The sequence below is a fragment of the Zea mays genome, chromosome 9, assembly GCF_902167145.1.
Source record: "Zea mays cultivar B73 chromosome 9, Zm-B73-REFERENCE-NAM-5.0, whole genome shotgun sequence".
Lineage (NCBI taxonomy): Eukaryota > Viridiplantae > Streptophyta > Magnoliopsida > Poales > Poaceae > Zea > Zea mays.
This window is the reverse complement of record NC_050104.1, coordinates 91,677,307-91,701,643: the sequence shown is the minus strand read 5'-3', so window position 1 is coordinate 91,701,643 and position 24,337 is coordinate 91,677,307. Positions and strand designations below refer to the sequence as shown.

Genomic DNA, 24,337 nt, shown 5'->3' with positions numbered 1-24,337 from the left:
TCATACGATTATTCATGGTATCTCTTATATTTTATATGCTTCTTCTTTCATTAACATATACTGCGATGATGAAGGTATGCCCTTCATGACCTTCGTCTGAAGATCATTATATCCTAAGTGAGATAATGCTTCGAAGGACGAAGGATTTTTAACCATTAACATTTGTGTTGCCTTGTTCTTGATTCATAGCATTTGAGAACATGATTCTCTCAATGGATGCTCAATATGATGTGACTCAAGAATGGCTTGACAGGGTGAAGATAGCAAGGAAAGGGCTTCGAGGAACTAAGTGAAGGTGAAGGCCAAGCGACGGCTTGTGGACCGAGGTACCATGGCTAAAGTGAAGAAGAGAGTACTTGCAATAAGTCGATGAACTAATCAGCTATGAAGAGTTATAACATGTTGATGCATCAGTACGATGACTTGAAGCCATGATTTGAACTCATATATGGTGATATGGTACAAGTCACAGGGTTTGAGTTGTGTTTGCTTCAAAAGGTGAGACAAAGATGTTTGTGATCCTTATGAAGCAACGCCATGGAGAAATCACACGTGAGACATCAATGACTCAATGAGTTTACTTAATTATATTTTATTTAACTTGAGTATAGAAATCGTCATACTATCAAGGGGGATCCAAAAAGAAGGTTGGTGTTTGCCAAAGCTCAAGCCTCTATATTCAAAAGCAATTTTTGAAAACAAAAAATCTCTTGAACGTTCTATGGTTGACCGTGGTTAGGTTTGAGAAACTCAGAGTGTTCTTGTTGAAAAGCAGCTGAACTTCTTCAGCTGCAGTTGAGCTTTTTAGCTGAACTAAACTTCAACTGAGTTGAGCTTCTTCAGCTGCAGTTGAGCTTTTTCAGCTGAGCTGAACTTCAGCTGAGTTGAACTTCTTCAACTACAGTTGAGCTTTTTCTACTACAGTTGAGCTTTCTCAACTCCAGCTGAACTTCAACTTCAACTGTGAAGCTCTTTGACCATACACCAGTTGAACTTGCCTCCGGGTAGTTGAACTAATTTTCCAGGGCAGTTCATCTAGTCTCTAACTCCTCTGACCTCTGACCAACAGTCTGCCAGTCAGACTGGCGAACAGTTCAACAAAGTCGTCAGGTGCGGTTCAACCGGTTTGGTCAACTTGGCCAAACTGCACAGCAGTCTGCTAGTCAGACTAGCAGACAGGCTGACAGGTCTGCCAAAGAGGTTAAACCAGTTTTTAAAAGAGGTTCAATCGATTTTCAAAAGAGGTTCAACCAATTTTTGTCAACTTGACCAGTTTGCGCAGCACTCTGCCAGTCAGACTAGCAGACAGTCTGCTAAGCCTGCCAAGGGCGGTTCAAACGCCCTAGGGGGCAGTACAACCGATTTTAGACCAGGTTTTGGCTCAAATGGCTAGTTTTGAAGCACCACCTATATATACTCATTTCTACCTCTCTCCCCACAGATGAGCACGACCCAAACTCCATTTCTAACTTGAGAAACACCTCCCACTCTCTCTCACACATCTCTTGCCTCTCCCATTTCAAATCTTTGGAGAGAAATCTTTGAGTGAGCTTGAGAGTTGTAGTTTTTGTGCTTCATCTCTAAATCCCTCTTGCTCTTCTTCATTCGAGCTTTGCTACTACATCGAGTTCTTTGTGGATTCATTACTCTTGGAGCTTCTAGCTCCGAGACGACTAGGTGTCTCTTGTGAGTCTCCAAATCTTGCGGAAGACCACAAGAAAGTTTGTATTACCCGCTCGTTTGAGCAAAGATTAGTGTGTGGGCTTGACCTTTGTGGTCGGCGAAGGGAGGATTAGGGTTGAAACAGACATGGCTCTTTGTGGGCGCCTCAATGAGAAAGTAGGGCACCTTTTGTGGTGTGACCGAACCTCGGGATAAATCTAGTGTCTCTTGTGTTCTTGCTCATTATGTTTGTTTGTGTTCTTCGTTCTCTCACCCTTCTGTGGAAGATTTGTTGATATCTTTTTGGTGTGTGGATTTTGAGAAGTGCCCTTCTCAGATCTACTACTTTTGAAAGGGAAATAGGGTTCAACCTTTTCCTATAAATAATTTTGGTGGTTGAATGCCCAACACAAATAATTGGACTAACTAGTTTGCTCTAGATTATATATTCTACAGGTGCTAAAGGTTCAACACAAACCAATAAAAAGATCAAGTTAGGGTTCAAAAGAAAGGAGCAAAAGAAACCAAAGAGAACCCTGGTCTGGCGCACCGGACTGTCCGGTGTGCCACCAGACAATGTCCGGTGCACCACCGGACAGTGTCCGGTGCCCAGGGTCACCGTACAAGTCAGAACTTGCCACCTTCGGGTTTCAAAAGAGTCGCTCCGCTATAATTCACCGGACTGTCCGGTGCACCAGCGGAGCAACGACTCCAGCGCAATGGTCGACTGCAACGGACACCTACAAAAGTGTACAGTGCGTGGACAGTTCGCACAGAGTCAGAGCAGCCGCTAGAAGGCACACCGAACAGTGAACAGGGTCTGTCCGGTGCAGCACCGGACTGTCCGGTGCCACGTGAAGACAAAGCTCCAACGGTCGAAACCGTCAGAACCCTAACGGTTGAGTGACGTGGCTGGCGCACCAGACACTGTCCGATGGCGCACCGTACTATCCGGTGCGCCCATCGAGAGCAGCCTGCCCCAACGGTTGAATTGGTAGTTGAGGGCTATAAATACCCCACAACCACCTCCACTCCAACCATCCAAGCATTCACAACAGTGCATTCAATACAAGAGCAATACACTACACTCCAAGACACAAATTAAAGCCTCCGATCAAATCAAAGTCCACAATTCAACTCTAGTTTTTAGGACTTGTGAGAAGATCGTCTTGTGTTCTTTGTTGTTGTTGTTGCTTGGTTGGCTTTCTTCTTTCTCTCATTCTTACTCTCAAAGCCTTGTAAGTCAAGCAAGAGACACCAATTGTGTGGTGGTCCTTGCGGGGTCTAAGTGACCTGGGAAATCAAGGAAGAAAGCTCACTCGGTCTAAGTGACCGTTTGAGAGAGGGAAAGGGTTGAAAGAGACCCGGTCTTTGTGACCACCTCAACGGGGACTAGGTTCATTGGAACCGAACCTCGGTAAAACAAATCACCGTGTCATCCGCTTTATTTTCTTGGTTGATTTGTTTTCCCCTCTCTCCTGGACTTAACTTTTATTCTAACGCTAACCCCGGCTTGAAGTGTGCTTAAAGTTTGTAAATTTCAGTTTCCGCCTATCCACCCCCTCTAGGCGACTTTCAATTGGTATCAGAGCCCGGTACGTCATTAGAGTCTAACCACTCGAAGTGATGTCGGGAGGATCCGCCAAGAGGGAGATGGAAACGGGCACAAGCCACGAGAAGGCTCCATCAAGGGAGTCCGGCGCCAAAGGAAGGGAGGAATCACCTCCCCGCGTCAAGTCGCACCGGAGTGGCGACAAGAAGAAAATGAAGAAAGTGGTCTACTACGAGACCGACTCTTCGTCGCCTTCCACATCCGGCTCTGACGCACCGTCCGTCACTTCTAAGCACCATGAGCGCAAGAAGTTTAGTAAGATCCCCTTACGCTATCCCCGCATTTCCAAACGCACTCCTTTACTTTTCGTCCCATTAGGCAAACCACCGGTTTTTGACGGTGAAGATTATTGCATGTGGAGTGATAAAATGGGGCATCATCTAACCTCACTCTATGCTAGCATTGGGGACATTGTTGAGTTTGGAGCGTAGGTACCATCCGTAGGGGACGAAGGCTACGACTCGGACGAGGTCGCCCAAATCCGGCACTTCGACTCCCAAGCAACCACTATACTCCTCACCTCCTTGTGTCGAGAGGAGTATAATAAGGTGCAAGGGATAAAAACCACCAAAGAGATTTGGGATGTACTAAAGACCGCGCACAAAGGGGATGAGGTGACCAAGATCACCAAGCGGGAGATGATCGAGGGGGAGCTCGGTCGATTCATCCTAAACCAAGGAGAGGAGCCACAAGCGATGTACAACCGGCTCAAGACCTTGGTGAATCAAGTACGCAACCTCGGGAGCACAAAATGGGATGACCATGAGATGGTCAAGGTTATTCTAAGATCACTTGTTTTTCGCAATCCTACACAAGTTCAATTAATGCGTGGTGATCCTAGATATAAGCTAATGTCTCCCGAGGAGGTTATAGGAAAGTTTGTGAGCTTTGAATTAATGATCAAAGGCTCCAAACAAATTGTCAACTTGGAGCAAGGCGGCACCTCCACACCCAAAGTGTAACCCGTCGCATTCAAGGCGACGGAAGAAGAAAAGAAGGAATCTACACCAAGTAGGATTCCCATCGACGCCTCCAAGCTCGACAATGAGGAGATGGCGCTCATCATCAAGAGCTTCTGTCAAATCCTCAAGCAAAGGAGGGGGAAGGACAACAAACCCCGCTCCAAAAGGGTGTGCTACAAGTGTGGTAAGCTCGGTCATTTCATTGCTAAATGTCCTATGTCAAGTGATAGTGACAGGGGCGACGACAAGAGGGGAAAGAGAAAGGAAAAGAAGTACTACAAGAAGAAGGGCGGTGATGCCCACGTGTGTCGGGAATGGGACTCCGACCTGAGCTCCACCGACTCCTCCTCCGACGAGGACGCCGCAAACATCGTTGTCAACAAGGGACTTCTCGTCCCCAATGTCGGCCACAAATGCCTCATGACAAAGGATGACAAGAAAAAGAAGGTACAAGCTAGAACCAACCCAAAGTATACTACATCTAGTGATGAGGGTAGTTCTAGTGATGATGAAGATAACTTGCTTAGTCTTTTTGCCAACCTTAACATGCAACAAAAAGAAAAATTAAATGAATTGATAGGAGCTATTCATGAGAAGGATGAACTCTTGGATAGCCAAGAGGAATTCCTTATTAAAGAAAACAAAAGGCATGTTAAGGTAAAGAATGCTTATGCTCAGGAGATAGAAAAATGTGAAAACTTGACTAGAGAGCTTAGCATTTGCCATGACACCATTTCCAACCTTAGAACTGAGAATGTTAACTTGACTACTAAGGTTGAAAAATCAAATGTTTGTCATGATTCAATTGCCAATCTTAGAAATGAAAATGCTAGTTTGATTGCTAAGATTGATAAATTGTATGAATCAATTTCTAGCCTTAAAATTGAAAATAATAGTTTAATTTCAAAGGCTAAAGAATTGAATGTTTGCAATATTTCTATTTCCAATCTTAGATATGAGAATGTCATGTTACATGCTAAGATTGAGGAATTAAATGCTTGCAAACCATCTACATCTAGTGTTGATCATGTCACCATTTGTACTAGATGTAGAGACATTAATGTTGAAGCTATTCATGATCACCTTGCCTTAATTAAACAAAAAAATGATCATATAACTCAATTAACTAGTAAAATCAATGAGCATGAGATAGAAAATAAAAAATTTAAATTTGCTAGGAGCATGCTCTATAGTGGGAGACGCCCTGGCATCAAGGATGGCATTGGCTTCCAACAAGGAAGCAATGTCAAGCTTAATGCCCCTAAGAAATTGTCTAGCTTTGTAAAGGGCAAGGCTCCCATGACTCAGGATAACGAGGGTTACATTTTATATCCTGCTGGTTATCCTGAGCATAAGATTAGGAGAATTCATGCTAGGAAACCTCATAATGTTTCACATCATGCTTTTATGTATAAAAATGAGGCTTCTAGCTCTAGGCAATCAACCCATGTTAAATTGCCTAAAAAGAAAACTCCTACTGCATCAAATGATCATAATGTTTTATTTAAAACTTTTGATGCTTCATATGTGCTTACTAACAAATCAGGAAAAATAGTTGCCAAATATGTTGGGGGGCAAACACAATGGATCAAAGACTTGTGTTTGGGTACCCAAGGTGCTTGTTTCTAATGTGAAAGGACCCAAGACCGTTTGGGTACCTAAGAACAAGGCCTAAATTGTTTTGTAGGTTTATGCATCCGGGGGCTCAAGTTGGATAATTGATAGCGGGTGCACAAACCATATGACAGGGGAGAAAAGAATGTTCTCCTCCTACGAGAAACACGAAGATCCCCAAAGAGCTATCACATTCGGGGATGGAAATCAAGGTTTGGTCAAAGGACTTGGTAAAATTGCTATATCACCTGACCATTCATTTTCCAATATTTTTCTTGTAGATTCTTTAGATTATAATTTGCTTTCGGTTTCTCAATTATGCAAAATGGGTTACAACTGTCTTTTTACGGATATAGGTGTTACTGTCTTTAGAAGAAGTGATGATTCAGTAGCATTTAAGGGAGTATTAGAGGGTCAGCTATACTTAGTTGATTTTAATAGAGCTGAACTCGATACTTGCTTAATTGCTAAGACTAATATGGGTTGGCTCTGGCATCGCCGACTAGCCCATGTTGGGATGAAGAATCTTCACAAGCTTCTAAAGGGAGAGCACATTTTGGGACTAACAAATGTTCATTTTGAGAAAGACAGGGTTTGTAGCGCATGTCAAGCAGGAAAGAAAGTTGGTACCCACCATCCACACAAGAACATAATGACAACGGACAAGCCACTGGAACTACTCCACATGGATCTATTCGGCCCGATAGCTTACATAAGCATCGGCGGGAGTAAGTACTGTCTAGTAATTGTGGATGATTATTCTCACTTCACTTGGGTATTCTTTTTGCAGGAAAAATCTCAAACCCAAGAGACCTTAAAAGGATTCTTGAGACGGGCTCAAAATGAGTTCGGATTGAGAATCAAAAAGATAAGAAGCGACAACGGGACGGAGTTCAAGAACTCACAAATTGAAGGCTTCCTTGAGGATGAGGGTATCAAGCATGAGTTCTATTCTCCCTACACACCTAAACAAAATGGTGTAGTGGAGAGGAAGAATAGAACTCTATTGGACATGGCGAGGACCATGCTTGATGAATATAAGACACCAGACCGGTTTTGGGCGGAAGCAATCAACACTGCTTGCTACTCCATCAACCGGCTATATCTACACCGCATCCTCAAGAAGACATCATACGAACTCCTTACCGGTAAAAAGCCCAATGTTTCATATTTTAGAGTCTTTGGTAGCAAATGTTTTATTCTTATTAAAAGAGGTAGAAAATCCAAATTTGCTCCTAGGGCTGTAGAAGGCTTTTTACTAGGATATGATTCAAACACAAGGGCATATAGAGTCTTCAACAAATCCACTGGATTAGTTGAGGTTTCTTGTGACATTGTGTTTGATGAGACTAATGTCTCCCAAGTGGAGCAAGTTGATCTTGATGAACTAGATGATGAAGAGGCTCTGTGCGTCGCGCTAAGGAACATGTCCATTGGGATGTGTGTCCTAAGGAATCCGAAGAGCCTACACAAGCACAATATCAACCATCATCTTCCAATCAAGCATCCCCTCCAACTCAAGATAAGGATCAAGCTCAAAATGATGAAGATGAAGATTAGGAGGATGAGCCACCTCAAGAGGAGGACAATGATCAAGGGGAGATAACAATGATCAAGAGATTCAGGGTCAACAACCGCCACACCCAAGAGTCCATCAAGCGATTCAAAGAGATCACCCCGTGAACTCAATTCTTGGTGACATTCATAATGGGGTAGCCACTCGATCTCGAGTCGCTCATTTTTGTGAACATTACTCTTTTGTGTCCTCTATTGAGCCATACAGGGTGGAGGATGCACTAAGAGACTCGAATTGGGTGTTGGCAATGCAAGAGGAGCTCAACAACTTCACGAGGAATGAGGTATGGCATTTAGTTCCACGTCCTAATCAAAATGTTGTAGGAACCAAGTGGGTATTCCGCAACAAGCAAGATGAGCATGGTGTGGTGACAAGGAACAAAGCCCGACTTGTGGCCAAGGGATATTCACAAGTCGAAGGTTTGGATTTCGGTGAAACCTATGCACCCGTAGCTAGGCTTGAGTCAATTCGCATATTACTTGCCTATGCTACTTACCATGGCTTTAAGCTTTACCAAATGGATGTGAAAAGTGCCTTCCTCAATGGACCGATCAAAGAGGAGGTCTATGTTGAGCAACCTCCCGGCTTTGAAGATAGTGAGTACCCTAACCATGTCTATAAACTCTCAAAGGCGCTTTATGGGCTCAAGCAAGCCCCAAGAGCATGATATGAATGCCTGCGAGATTTTCTTATCACTAATGGCTTCAAAGTCGGAAAAGCCGATCCTACTCTCTTTACTAAATCCATTGCAAAAGATTTGTTTGTATGCCAAATTTATGTTGATGATATTATATTTGGGTCTACTAACAAATCTACTTGTGAAGAGTTTAGTGGGATCATGATTCAGAAATTCGAGATGTCTATGATGGGGGAGTTGAAGTATTTTCTAGGATTTCAAGTCAAGCAACTCCAAGAGGGCACCTTCATCAGCCAAACCAAGTACATTCAAGACATACTTACCAAGTTTGGAATGAAGGATGCCAAACCCATCAAGACACCCATGAGAACAAATGGGCATCTTAACCTCGACACGGGAGGTAAATTCGTAGATCAAAAGGTATACTGGTCGATGATTGGATCTCTGCTCTATTTATGTGCATCTCGACCGGATATTATGCTTTCAGTATGCATGTGTGCAAGGTTCCAAGCCGATCCTAAGGAAGTTCACCTTAGGTCCACGAAAAGAATCATGAGATATTTAGTTTATACTCCTAAGTTTGGACTTTGGTACCCCAAGGGATCCACTTTTGACTTAATAGGATATTCAGATGTCGATTGGGTAGGGTGTAAAATTGATAGGAAGAGCACATCAGGGACTTGTCAGTTTCTGGGGAGATCCCTGGTGTCTTGGGCTTTAAAGAAACAAAACTCAGTAGCTCTTTCTACCGCCAAAGTCGAGTACATTGCCACAGGCCATTGCTATGCATAATTACTTTGGATGAGGCAAACCCTTAGGGACTATGGCTACAAATTGAGCAAAGTCCCTCTCCTATGTGACAATGAGAGTGCAATCCGCATGGCGGATAATCCCGTTAAACACAACTGCACTAAGCACATAGACATTCGGTATCACTTTCTGAGGGATCACCAACAAAGGGGGGATATCGAGATAGCTTAAGTTAGCACCAAAGAACAATTAGCCAATATCTTCACCAAACCATTAGATGAGAAAACCTTTACTAAACTTAGGAATGAGCTAAACATTCTTGATTCTCGGAACTTTGATTGACAGTTTGCACACATTGCTCATTTATATACCTTTGATCATATCTCTCTTTATGTCTACAACTAATGTGTTTTCAAGTGTATTTCTATACTAAGTCGTAGATTGAAAGGGAAATGGAGTCTTCGGCGAAGACAAGGCTTCCACTCCACTCTATCGGTATCATTTACCCTTCGCCATCACTCCACATCACTCTCAAATTGGTATAATCTTCACTCATATTTACTTGTACCAATGGGGGATAAAGTAGAAGGGCTGTCAAACAACTCCGTTTTTGGCGGTTAATGCTAAAGGGGAGAAATATTAAGCCCAAAGCAAAAGGACCACACCACCACCTTTCGAAAAATTATTTTTAAGTGACATATTTCAAATTGGTATATTTTCAATTGGTTAGTATTTTCAAATTGGTATCTAAGTATATTTCCAGTTGATATTTAAACCCTCTTGAAAGCTAAGAGGAGAATTTCATTTAGGGGGAGTTTTGTCTAGTCAAAGGAAAAGCATTTGAAACAGGGGGAGAAAATTTCAAATCTTGAAAATGCTTCTCGAAATCTTATTCATATACCTTTGACTATTTGCAAAAAGACTTTGAAAAGATTTTTCAAAAGAATTTGCAAAAACAAAACAAGTGGTGCAAGAGTGGTCCAAAATGTTAAATAAAAGAAAACCAACCATGCATATCTAATAGAAGTATAAATTGGTTTAACTCCAAGCAACCTTTACACTTACCTTTTGCAAACTAGTTCAATTCTGCACTTATATATTTGCTTTGGTTTGTGTTGGCATCAATCACCAAAAAGGGGGAGATTGAAAGGGAAATAGGGTTCAACCTTTTTCTATAAATAATTTTGGTGGTTGAATGCCCAACACAAATAATTGGACTAACTAGTTTGCTCTAGATTATATATTCTACAGGTGCTAAAGGTTCAACACAAACCAGTAAAAAGATCAATTTAGGGTTCAAAAGAAAGGAGCAAAAGAAACCGAAGAGAACCCTGGTCTGGTGCACCGGACTGTCCGGTGTGCCACCGGACAGTGTCCGGTGCCCAGGGCCGTACGAGTCTGAACTTGCCACCTTCGGGTTTCAGAAGAGCCGCTCCGCTATAATTCACCAGACTGTCCAGTGTGCCACCGGACTGTCCGGTGCACTAGCGGAGCAACGGCTCCAGCGCAACGGTCGACTGCAACGGACACCTGCAAAAGTGTACAGTGCGCGGACAGTTTGCACAGAGTCAGAGCAGCTGCCAGAAGGCGCACCGGACAGTGAACAGGGACTGTCCGGTGCCACGTGAAGACAAAGCTCCAACGGTCAAAACCGTCAGAACCCTAATGGTTGGGTGACGTGGCTGGCACACCGGACACTGTCCGGTGGCGCACCGGACTCTCCGGTGCGCCCATCGACAGCAGCCTGCCCAACGGTTGAATTGGTAGTTGGGGGCTATAAATACCCCACAACCACCTCCACTCCAACCATCCAAGCATTCACAACAGTGCATTCAATACAAGAGCAATACACTACACTCCAAGACACAAATCAAAGCCTCCGATCAAATCAAAGTCCACAATTCAACTCTAGTTTTTTGGACTTGTGAGAAGATCGTCTTGTGTTCTTTGTTGCTCTTGTTGCTTGGTTGGCTTTCTTCTTTCTCTCATTCTTACTCTCAAAGCCTTGTAAGCGAAGCAAGATACACTAATTGTGTGGTGGTCCTTGCGGGGTCTAAGTGACCCGGGAAATCAAGGAAGAAAGCTCACTCGGTCTAAGTGACCGTTTGAGAGAGGGAAAGGGTTGAAAGAGACCCGGTCTTTGTGACCACCTCAACGGGGACTAGGTTCATTGGAACTGAACCTCGGTAAAACAAATCACCGTGTCATCCGCTTTATTTTCTTGGTTGATTTGTTTTCCCCTCTCTCCCGGACTTAACTTTTATTCTAACGCTAACCCCGGTTTGAAGTGTGCTTAAAGTTTGTAAATTTCAGTTTCCGCCTATCCACCCCCCTCTAGGCGACTTTCAACTTTGAACCCTGTGGATCATTTAGAACATCTCATTTCCAAAGTTAACTGGGTGAATTTCGAGATCAATTAGTTTTATATCTCATCGTTTAGTTGAGCCCGTGCAAACCAGTTGAACCAGTTTTGACACCTGTTGAACTGGTTTTACTCAGTTTATTTCTAGTTTTTGTTGAAAAAGTTTTAACTTGCCTATTCACCCCCCTCTAGGCAACTTTCAATTGGTATCAGAGCCTAATCCTCGTTCTAACGCTTAACCGCATGAGGAAAAGATCATGTCGGGGGACGAAGAAACGAAAGTGCTTCTAAGCTTGAAAAAGTTGAGGTTGCTTCAACTTCATCTTTTGGTGCAGTTGTTGATCCTAGGGCAATAGACCTTGCCATGAGAATCACCAAAAGGATGTTACTCAAAATGAAGGAAGATGAGGCAAAGAACAAGATTGAAGAAGAAGAAAATGATCGATGGAGACCAAACGATGAATCCACCTCTTCACAAGGTTCGTCTTTCAAATCCACTTCTCATATGTGCTTTATCGCTAATGGGAGTGACAGTGAAAGCAAAAGTGAGGATGAGGAGGAGCAAGAAAGTGATAGTGAAGATGAGGATGATCTTCAACAATTCTTCACTCAGCTAAGCAAGAAAAATTGGATGAGCTTGCTCAAACTCATGAAAAGAGCGGAAGAACAAAAAGAAATGCTTCATAAGCAAGAAGACTTGCTCATCAGGAAAATCAAAGACTTAGAGAAGTTGACCAAAGAGCATGGGAAGCTAAAGTGCTCTTATGATGGTTTGGTCCAAAGGTATGAAGACATTTCAATTGAGCCAATTAGAGTTGTTAATCATTCATCATATAATGCTCAATTAGAAAATAAAAATGTTATGCTCAAGAACACGATACAAAAGCTAAATATTGAAAATCTTGCTTTGCAAGAAAAACATGATATGCTTGTGTGCTCTCATAATAAATTTATGGATTCACATATCATGTTAGAAATGGCTCATGAGGTTGTTTTAACTAATTTGAAATCATACCAACCTCACATATGCACATGTACTCAAATAGAAACTATATTATCATGTGCTAACAAATGTTACTCTCAAGAAAGACAATCTTCTATTGAGCTAGAATTTTCAGGAACAAGTAATGTTTCCTATGCAAAAGAAAACAACGAGCTCAAGGAAGAAAATGAGAGGCTAAGAAGGAGCTTGACTAAATTTAAGGGAAAGTGTCATGCTCAACCTTCTCAAGATAACCATGATAATTTGGTTAAAAAGCTTGAGAAGGGGACAACCGTAGCATGCACAAAACCCCTTCAAAAGAATACCAAGCTTTCCAAGAAGGGCATAAGCAAAATTCATGGTAAGAAAATTAATGCTCGTACTATTTGCTCTAACAATATACCTATGTGCTTCAACAAAGAAAGATCAAAGAGAAGCGATAGAAGGTGCTATGGATGCAAGGAGAAGGGTCATGAAATTGATTCATGCTCCCACATGAAGAACCAAGACCTTGCACGATCAAGAAAGATGACCATAAAAAAGAATGAAAGCAAAAGGCAAATGCATTGCAAGGACAAGCACCACATTTGCTACAATTACCGTGAAAAAAGGTCATCTATTCAAGGTTTGTCCAGAGGGTAAAACTCCTAAGCCTAACTTGTCAATACATTCAAATATGCTTAGGAGACCCAAATTTGACTCTCATGCTAGAAAGGTGATGAGTTCACCACATTCTAGTACCAAGGCTATTTGGGTGCCTATGTCCTTATTGGCTAACCTTGATGGACCCATCATGAGATGGGTACCAAAATGTACTTAATAAGTTTTGCAGGTACCTAGAGATGATATGAAGCTTTGGGGTACTTGAGTGGTTTAACTCAATTCTTATCTCAAGCTATCAATCTTTCATTGACTATTCTTTTAAGATTGGCCCAAAGATGAATTGAGTTGTTATATCACTAACTTCATATTCATCTCTAGCAAGAACTTGTGTTGTAGGGAATAAGGATTAACCTTTGTGGGAATCAAGCAAAAGGCCTATAACTAAGTGATATCCAAAGGATGGTAACAATTAATTCTTAAGTGCACATTTCTTTTAATTAGTATACTAGTTAGGTGCCCGTGCGTTGCGACGGCACATAAAATATTGAGAGGAATCTGTTGCTACTCTTCCAGGTCGATGACGGGCTAACAATGTTGTTGGACATCATCATCGGGATATGGATAGGAGGATCCGGGATATGGATAGGAGGATTCGAGACATGGAGCGTGACTGCGTGAGGTTCTACACTGAAACTAAACAAGAGCTTAGTGACTCCCATCTTGAGAAACATGATGGACGTGTCCATCTTACGAAAACACGATGGAGATCCTCTTGCATGGACGACATAGATAACATTAAATAGTACAATTCTCATGTTGTGATGGTACATAAATTCTCACATATTACAAATCTAAATGTCATAGCCCAGTACATACATGTTAAGTGTGTTTATATGCCATGGAGAAATCATTTCTGTTTTTTGCACATTGTGTCTCAAAACTCTAAAGAGCTATAACAAAAGAACATGTCATAGTGTTCATGAAAAAAGGACACGTTGCAGACGGTAAATAAATTTGATGGGGATCTGTGTCACCATCTCCTGCTTGAGCCCATTGTCCTTGAACACATAGAGCAACCCTTGGAAGATGTCGACCTCAAGTGTGGCAACTGACTTGCCCACCAATTGTTCGACGAGTCGAGGTCAGCGAGCGCCGCTGTGAGCTTCAGTTGCACGCACTGGTCCAACTTGGATAGCCTCAAGGTGAGCCTCTCGTTGCAAAGTAAGATGCATACCGTTGCATTAGCCATCTAGCAACATAACTCCGTAAGGATGCCTTAGAATGTGGGGAACAGGTTGGATTCCATCATCACAGAAGAAGGGTTCGTCTTGCCACGAGCACGATAGCTCTAGCGTGTTGTAGCTTCACTTCTTAGGCATAAAAAAGATATTCTGCAAACGCAAAACATAAGCTCAAGATAGGGAAAAATCATAGAAAATTAAGCAATAACAGACAGACAAAATCAGTCAGGGCAAGTACCTTTCATTGGTGAGATTAATCTAGTTGTAGCTAGCCTTGGACCTGTACAGGCAGATCTATTGGAGTCGAAAGGACAACCAAAAGTCTGGGACCAAAAATGTCGATTGGGATACCAGAAAATAATGTCCCCTGATATTTTCTACAGTACCCTGCGATTCTTCCTGGCAATGGAACCTTGTTAGAATGCTTGAAATGGTAGTAACTAACTATGCATATATATATGCAAGATTGGTATCATACAACAAAGACATGAAAATAAATCTGATGATATGCCACTGCTATCCTAGAGAAACAATTCGGGGCAAAATCCATCTCACTCTCTAGGGTGTAAAGGATCAATGGAGCCCCTTGAAAGAGCTTCCTTCTGTCTTGGTGGCTGTCGGCAGACCACCCTCCATGAGAAGAGGTCGCAGGTAACCGGCCACCAGAGTGCTTTGAGCCTCATTGTAGCGAGCCCAAGTGACCAGGTAAAGGTCAGCAATGATGAAGAGCCCCCCCCCCCCCAATAACACTGATTCGTTGCATGATTGTTTTGTTAGCCCTTAGGAGAATAACTTCTTAAGCCCAGCACAATGATACCTTTATATAAAAGAGAGAGAGAGAGAGATAAAAGAATCACATGTCTTGATAAGAGACAGCCACATGTCAATGCAAGTTGCCATGCATCAACCATTCTAGCTAGTGTCGATCAGCATGTTACCTCTTTGGAGTCTGGAGTCAATCTGGGTTCAGGCAAGAAGACGAACACACATGCTTTGATCCATCAGTCGCCGTGCTATGGGCTGGGGTTATGTTATCATTTAGGCATTGGCAAATGAACAAATACGTACGTATACCACTTGCAAACTGTGTATTGTAGTAGCTCTTACCGATCGATCAATAAAAAACGAGGAACAGCTGCTAGCCAAATTTTCTTGGCAGAGATTGAGAGAGCAAACGACTAACAAAGCAATCATGCAACGAACACGAACACCTTTTGGCATTATTATTGAGATTTGGAGCACTTGTTTTAAATACCAGCAATTGCATGGTGGTGTTCAGACTTTGATTATTAATTAACCACACCCGATCTGAGCAGGTGTTCGTGTTCGTTGCATGATTGTTTTATCAACTGATCATCGCTTTGACACCCGATTATTAATTAACTGCCTTTTCAATGTTATATATATTTCCAAACAGTATAAAAATATTGTAACCCTAAACAGGAAGATTATAAACATCGAACAATTCTTAATAATAAATATATAACATTGACCCTAAAAATAGGAAATATATAACATTAGGAGAAAAACTTAATCATTTGAGTTGGAGTCAAAGCGATGATCAGCTGATAAAAAGTACCTTTGACTTTGATCCTAAGTAGATTCTCGTATGCAATGTGAATCACCGACAGATGCTAGTCACAACCCACTCATCTATTATCACAAATGTCAGCTGAAACAGTGAAGAAAAGGTCTCAGAAATATTGAAACATGAAAAGGCAGTTAACAAAGAAAACTCTAACTATAAACAAAGCTCTCATATGTTCTGCTCTCACACGTAAATGTGTGTCTGCCTACGAAATATATGCATGTTTAAGGACGAAGTAATTCTATGAAACATGTCGTCGATATTGTCAAATATACTTACCCATAGCCTAGAAATCTTTATCGGTCTTGACGAACGCTGCAACAAGCGCATGTGGGAGCACGGCAGGACACTCCTCCTTGCAGAAACATGTAGGAATGGCACACAAGACATTGATCAATATATTCTGCCTTGCATATATGGAAGTTATAAATCAACAAAGCACAATGGCAACTGTAAGATGGCTATCAGAAGAAAAAAAGAATCAGTCATCAACGGTATACCATAATCAAGCTACTGCCAAAACACAACATGAGATGAATCTTGCATCTGCAGGTAAATTGTGGAACAAATAAATACCACAAGTAAATCTGCGCACCTCAGGCATGTTGACTATTGACGACGCAATTGAGGACGGTGGGGAAGCTACTATTGCCGACCGCACCTTGATCGTGGGCATCTCGATCCCAACCCTACACCAATCAAATGTGCACGCGCTGAGATTGAAAGAAAATAGTTGTGTTTCTATTTTCTCTTTCAAACTCTATGTGTTACATTCAGATCGAGTTCATGTAACTTTCTAGAAAAATGGAAAGATGAGTGCTACCAGACATGGTGTAAATTATGAAGAACCATACCTGCACAATGAACTTGAGGTTCTTCTCCCTTCCTACTGAAACCATACAAGCATATAATTAGTCAAAATAGCAATAGGTTGATTACATCCATCTATTGAGTAGAATAATTTAAAAGAAAATAACCAAAGATGATAATAGCTAGCATGAACATAACAAAAAAAATAGACATTGGCGTATGGGAAAGGGAAACATATAACGGTAATTCTAACTCCACATATTACATTCAGATGATTGTAATGGCATTTTTAACTAAATAATGGGATTGTCTAGAAATTGTAATGGAGCTACTCAATATATAGTTGTTGCTTCCCGTTACATGCTTGGGGTATCAAGCAATAATGGGAAAATTACCAGTCTCAACTCCAGCATTGATAGTGACAAAAGTAATGGAGGAAGCACCATATCTGAACCAAATAAAAAATCTGTTGCCCCAAAAGTTAGACAAGAGGCAAAACCTCAGGTATGTATGCTAAAGCTCATAGGTCTAATTCAGAAGTCCGGGTTTTCAAGTTCCTAACAAACATTGATATTTTAGTTGATAAAACCTATATAAAATATGATTTGTAAGAAATAACAGGGATATGATTTGTGAGCTCTTATGAATTTTATACATACAACGGTTTGAACCAAAAAAACTATCCATATCTTCTGAAAAGGTTAAAAAACAATGCTTGATGATTACTTTCAGGAATGCCAAATAATACATCTACTGGTAATAGTAAGTTAGTTTCCACAAAGCAAGAAATTAGCAAGGACACACGCAAGAATGGTGGCGCTTCACCTAGTCCAAATGGTTGTGTTGTAGTCAAGAAGCAAATGCCAAAGGAGAGCAAAAAGGAATCTGCTACAGAAAGAAGATCACCACCAAAGCTTTATAAGTGTTCACCAACACCAGCGAGGACTTCACCAACAAAGCTCGGTCCAGCAGCAAAGCAGAATGGAAACTCTAGTCCAGTCCATTCTATATCTACCATTAAAAGAAGGGTTACTGAAACTATCTATTAGGACTCCCTCCCAACAAGCGTAATCAAATCAGGAAAGGTACGCTTTATGTCGTCTGGTAATTTGGTGCCTTTGGTTCTCACGAGTTGAAAATGTGTTTCCTGCTTCTGTAAATTCTGTGCACATGTATTGGAAGCCATTGTCTGCTTATAGGTTAAACTTCATTAAATTCTTCTTTGCCATCTTTACTAAATTAACCATTTGCTAGTGCAGTAAACCAGATGTCTATATAAACATCGCGATATGCAGATGTAGCCGGTGCAGCCGGAAAAACTTGGTGATTGCAGCTTGTGGATCCGCTTCGTAAGATCCCCTTATCTCAGAAAAAATCCTGCAGAGGCACATACGAGATTACAATTATTCATCCACTTCATAGCCCCCTAGAAAAAAATAAGCTCGGCATAAAAGAAAGAAAGCAAGATCCTGGGATGCAATGCAGTGCAGCGGCAAGGTGCTTCCGGCATATCACAAAGGCATCTCAAACTAAGGGCCTACTTACCCAAGGCCTTTTACCAGATATGTTTATATAGCCTGGAAATAATTCAAGGCTCAGGCAGCAGCATAGTGCGAGTAGGCATTCCAATTAGCGCTTTGTCCAAGAAGGACCCGTCGGTGCCGCCCAAGCCGACGCACCCGGACGGCCGGACCCGCCGCCTGAGAAGGACGACTTGAGGCGGAGCTGCGTCAGTTGGGATTATGCGGCATCCGCGGAAGGGATTGGAGCAGCAACCGTGGACGGGCTTCTGGGGCATGGCATGGCGGGCGCTGATGGCGTCGGGTGGGATTCTGCGAGCGCCTGGAGATGTGTGAGTTGCGTCGGATCCGGGGCCGGGGCCGGATGCGGTGCGGAGCCACCCGGCTGGAGGGGATACCGAGGAGGACGTCACCACGGGCCTCTGCGGCTGGTGTCGCTGCGAGTGCGACGACGACGGGTAGGAGGTGGTCGGGGACGCGGAGAAGGAGGAGCAGGAGGTCGAGATGGAGACGGCTGCGGTGAGGCTGGCGGCGCAGTGGTGAAGCTGTGTTAGGGTTTAGGTGGAGGAGAACCTGCATCTCGCTGGGATCCTGGGATGCGGGGCTGGCACGGCTAGCGTCACCGAGGGCCGGTTGCGGTTGGGGGCGTGGATGGGGGCGAGGTCCTAGGAGGCAGCGGGCGTTGATGGCGGATCACGTTGATGGCGGGGAGCGGGAGGAGGGCGGTGGATCCGCGGACTTGGCAGAACCGTGACTGTGGACGCCTACGGTAAGGTCTTAAGGAGTAGTAGAGATTCCTTTGTGTCTTTTGTAGCCACATAGGAAAAATGAAGCACTTGAGAATGAACTTAAAAGATTTTACCTTGCCATGGAAAAGATCCAATTATATGGTAGATTGCAAGTTTATATGTTTATATTGTGACAATCTACATGTTTTAAATTGGTTCTGAGTCTTCTACATTAATCACTCACCATGTTATGAATGAAACTTGCCCCCATAAACTTAATTAAATAATCATGCTACTTTCATCTTTTTTTAATTGATGTTATGCATGATGCTTGTAAGGATAATTTAGTTCATATCATGAGGTTTCCTTATTTTAGTAACCTTTTATCATTTATATACTGGAGATTGCTAAATAGGAAACTATTGCTTGTGTTTCAAATGCAATCTCTTTTAAGATATTTCATGGAAATTCATAAGTAGAGATTGTGCTCTTTCAATTGGTAAAATCACAAGCATTAAAGGTTAATCTTCACCTAAAAGAAAGATTAGGAATGCTCAAGGCAAAGGTATGGAACTAATTGTTTCATTTGGTATTTGATCAATAATAGTTCCTTTCAAGTGACATTCTTTCAATTGGAAATAATATATTCTATGGAAAGAAATGAAAATATTAAGGTTAAATTCCTTTTGGCTTAAATTTGTAAATTGGTGCATATTGTTAATTCACTCCTCCATGTGCATTAACTTAAAAGGAATTTAACTTATGCCTTTATGCCTCATAAATGATGATTTGTTTGCAATTCATATCTAATGATCACCATTCATTAAATACTTCCTTGTACTACTAATATCTCTTTTCAAAGTTCCTTTTCAACTAGTATTAAAAGGAAAAGAGATAACAAGCTAAAGAAGGAAGTCTCCACAAATGATGGAAAGAAGAATACTACGTTAACACCACCATAGATAGTAAGATCTTTCAAATTAGTATAACAAATGGTACACTCTACTTGGTGGTAAGTATTCTTAAGGATAAGTTAATTCATTACAAATTTGTCATGCCTTGACCATGATATGTAATGTACTCCACATGAGACTCTTAACTGAATTGAAAGTGCATGTGGCAAGTCATTCAAATACTTGATGCACATATCTAGTGGGAGAATATTATATATCTTGTGTCATAGAGAATAAGTTTCCCTTGAGTAAGCTATACTAAGACAATCCAAAATGGTAAATTTGTATCTCATTCATATGGATTGTAATCTTTGTTTTCTAAATAGTACTCTTAATGCAGTTTAAAATTTCCTTATCGTTAAATCTAAAAGTGCATAAGAATCCTTTTTGTTGATATTCATCACATACATATGCACTAACATGGATATGATTTTTAAACTGTAAAAGGTGAAATTAGTGATCCAAACTTTCTAAATTTTGGAAACCTACAAATTGATATCTTAGAAATCTACTTCAATCGATATCTATATGCTTCACAGTGGATTAGATCACTAAGTTGTAAATTTCATGCATAACTTGTCCTCATTGGTTAAGATATGATATGAATGCTTGTGCGACTAACCTTGATAAGCTAGGTGCACCCAAGGTCAAGCTAGGTTCATCATCAAGAAGGCAACACAATGATGTATCAAGAAAAGGAGAAAAGGCTCCTATTCTTAACTCTTGCTTTTATCTGTGTGATTAAATATTGACTTGAAACCATGTAAGATGGTTGTCAAGTATATGTGGGTGCCTACACAAAGAGAAAGGTCACAATAAAGATTGTGTGGGTACTCAAGGCTCTTACTACTAATCTCAAAGGACCCAATTCAAATTGGGTACCAAGATATGAATCTTAAACTTGTTTTGCAGGATCACTCCTTCAATGGATCAAGTTGGGTGCTCGATAATGGATGTATGAATCATATTTGGAGCTAGTAGCAAGGGTAGTAACAATTGAATCTCAAGTGCATATTATTTTTAAATCTTATCTCTTTTGTGACTTGTGTAGCCACTAAAGAAAAAAAAAGCACTTGAGGATATACATCGGTTGTTGATTATGAAATAAAGGACCAATTGGAAGATAAATTAATATTATCATATGATCAACAATCCAAAATTATGTGATGTATTCTCTTTCTAGTTAGTTTGGATTTGATTCTTCTATATTAGACACTCACCATAATATGGATTATTAAGTGAGACCTTTAGACTTCATTGAATAACCATGCATATTATCCATGTCATTCAAAATATATTGTGCATGAGGGCCCAAAGGAAATTTAGTCCATATTATGAGGTTTCTTTGTTTTAGCAACTAGCTTGCCTTCTACATATAAATGGTTGCTAAATAAGAAACTAGTGCTTGTGTTACTAATGCCATCTCTTGTGTTGAGTTTATCCATAGAAAATCTATGTTAAGAGATGATGCTTATTATTAAATTGGATAAACCACAAGCTTAAAGGATACTATTCAACTAAAGTAAGATGAAGTTGATAAGAGGCCAAGGTATGAAAACTTCCTCTCCTTCAGTTGTTTTAGTATTCTATCCTTAGTGGAATGTACCATAGTATATGTTAAATTCCTTGCAATATAAAATGTTCAATAGTGCATATAACTTTGACATCAACCATATGCGTGCACTAATTTAAAGGAATTTAATTTATCCTTATGGGTTTCAAGAATGATGATTCATTTGTCATCGACATATAAGGATCATCATTTGTGAAACCCTCTCTTGTGTTTTTAATGCTATCTTTTCAAAGTGTTTCAACAAGGTCCTTCCAAGTTCTTTGAAGATGGATTCAAAATCTACCAATTTAAGAGTTTTGATTCTTTCAAACATTGAGTTTCAATGGGTCTCATATCAAGTATGATTGAACCAAGCAAATATGAATGAAGTTCAAGATCGCTTGGTTGGATGAAATCATAAAGAGAAAAGAAATCACTGTGAATCAAGAAGGAAGTTGAACTATCCTAAAAACCAAATAATGAAGAAGTAGTGACATAATCACATGATATCCTTCATTATGAGGTTTGAGGTTCATATTAGCATGCTTTACCCTTCAGGATTTCAATTGATACACTTTTAGTTCTTAAATTTTCAATTGGTTTAATTTTCATCATCTATGTAAAGCATGTTATGTTAAACCAAGATATAGTGCAAACATCTCCTTTAACCTCGTATTGTTGATGTGCATAAGTGTACTTTATGTACTCTTGCATGCACAAATTGAGGGAGAGCTTAGCCTATATCTTGTGAGACTAATGATTTCTTTCAAGTTCATGTTGTGTAGTCTCACACCTTGGAGAACATCAAATGAGGATGAATGGTTCCATAGAAATGAAAATGAATTTCTCTTGATCGTTTGAAGAGGATAAGTTTCTCTTTAAAATGTCAAGCCTATCAAAAGCTAAGATGGAAATTCATGATTATAATGGAGACCATGTGGCGTAGAACAAAGGTGTGTCACTCCATGAACTATTGTATTATATTTGTGTACCTAGGCTCTTACATGCTAGTGTGTGCATGTATATGCAATATCTTAAGTCACATCATAAGGTTGCACTTGTGGTGACAATTAAAGAATCTCTAGATATTTGATTAATACCTCTTGTGGTGATATCATAAGTTAGTCTTAAGTCATCTTGGTGAGGTATGAGTCAAACATGCTAACTTCTCAAGAATCTTGGCTTAAAATATTGCATATCATGTCTATTAGTATACCTTTTTATTATGAGTAATTCCTTCAATTGGTACAATTTCACATTTTAATACTTTATTTGTACCAAAGTTCAAATTGTAGAACTTAATCCCCTGGCCTCACAAGTCCAAGTGCATAAGCTAAACAAATATTCATCACTTGTATGCACACATTTAGGGGGAGAATTGTCTATAATTTGAATCTTTGAGACTAACTTCATTTTCAAGTCTATTATGTGTGTAGTCTCAAATTATAAAGGAATTTTCGGGCAAAGACAATCGCTTCCACTACAATTTTTTATGGGTATCAAAGATTCTTTGCTCCAATAAATGTATCTTTTATACATTTCATAAGAGAATGAGTTTCTCTTGTATATGCTACTCCAACGTCATCTAAAATTGGTAAATATGTATCACATCCTTTTGGATTGCAAATGTCTAAAGTAGCATAGCTTATAAATTCTCCTATCTAGAACTTAATTGATTGAATAGTGCACATGTTCCTTATGTTGCATGATTATATTCAATTGATACTCTTTTTATGCCAAGGGTACTTTAAATTGCAAATAAGTACTCTCAATAGGTATCAATTGAATACATATATATGTGTGCAATAAAACTTGAGGAGAACTTAGTGTAATATGCAATTAGTGATCTGTTTATCTATCAAATTTTCAATTGGTGTTTTTTCAATTGGTATTTTCGTGCATGATCACTAGTTGTATAATCCATACTTGTGCAATTTTCATGTTGCCTCTTGTTATGATAAGAAAATGCTAGGTGACATCTAGACTCCACGTATCAAGATTTATCTTTCAATTAGTATGACAATATTCATTTGATATCTTGGACCTATGTCACAACTATGCCAACAAGAGCTTGCAAATGGATTCTAAATCCAACACAAGTCTGGAAACCCCTTGAAAAGGTAAAACACAAAGGTATATCACTTCATGTCACTTATACATTACTTTTGTGTCATCTAAGGACCCTTTTCATGATAGCGTGTTCAAATCTTGCTTAATCAAAATTTCTTTCCTTGATATCCTTTGTATCCTTTTTGGAGATTTATGGCAAAGGGGAGAAATTGTGCATTAAAGCTTACCTTTAGTCTTATGTAACTAAGTGTTAGAAGACTTTTGAAAAGGGAGGAAATAATTAACAAAAGGGGGGAATCATAAAAAACATAAGATGTAGAAAGTTGATGAGTGCATACTATGTCATGAGCATCACGTTTATTCTAAGACACATTGCACCCCATGAATAGTATGATTGTCTCCATACTATGACCCAAATATGTGCTTATGACATTTGCGTCCAAAATTGGTATTTTCTGAAATGCGCATATTTAGGGGGAGGAAACTATATCATAGGATTCAAAATCTTATTTATCAAATATTATGTAAGCTTTAAATGTGTTGTCATCAATCACCAAAAAGGGGGAGATTGAAAGTGCATTAATCCCTTTTGTGAGTTTTGGTGATTTGGATAACAACACATTTAAAAGACTAACAAGTTTGCTAAGTGTTGAACAGGAAATTCAGTATGATGAACATACTTGAATAGTGTATAATGACAGTGAACAAAGGTTCAACACAAGGTTAAATAACCAGTGAGACAATGCAAATTGATATAATACGGTCTCTATATTGGTTTGAATATATGGACAATACCTTAGAAATCACTACATACATATGATCAGAATAGAGGATGAAGTGATTAAGAGGATTGATCAAGCCAAAGTGAATAAGACATGAGGAATCGTGAATTGGCTTGACCATATTACTATCTGTCCATATATGCCTCTATGAGAATAAAACTAGAGATTGATTGATCTTAACAGTTATATCTAGAAGACATTCAAGCAAGGTTCACAATAATGGAGAAATGATTCTCTCAATGGATGCTCAATATGATGTGACTCAAGAATGGCTTGATAGGGTGAAGATAACAAGGAAAGGGCTTCGAGGAACTAAGCGAAGGTGAAGGCCAA

General features: G+C 40.2%; 2 long non-coding RNA genes across 2 annotated transcripts; both read right to left on the bottom strand.

Annotated features, from left to right (window-relative positions):
• Positions 1-13,664: 13,664 nt before the first annotated feature.
• Positions 13,665-16,798, bottom strand: LOC103638662 (uncharacterized). Its single transcript, XR_558964.3, has 3 exons — positions 16,444-16,798; positions 14,240-14,400; positions 13,665-14,151 (listed from the first exon to the last, which is right to left on the bottom strand). It is a non-coding gene; the product is annotated as an uncharacterized lncRNA (long non-coding RNA).
• A 233-nt stretch (positions 16,799-17,031) lies between these two features.
• LOC103638661 (uncharacterized) lies at positions 17,032-18,417 on the bottom strand. Its single transcript, XR_558963.2, has 2 exons — positions 17,945-18,417; positions 17,032-17,776 (listed from the first exon to the last, which is right to left on the bottom strand). It is a non-coding gene; the product is annotated as an uncharacterized lncRNA (long non-coding RNA).
• Between the last annotated feature and the right edge of the window lie 5,920 nt (positions 18,418-24,337).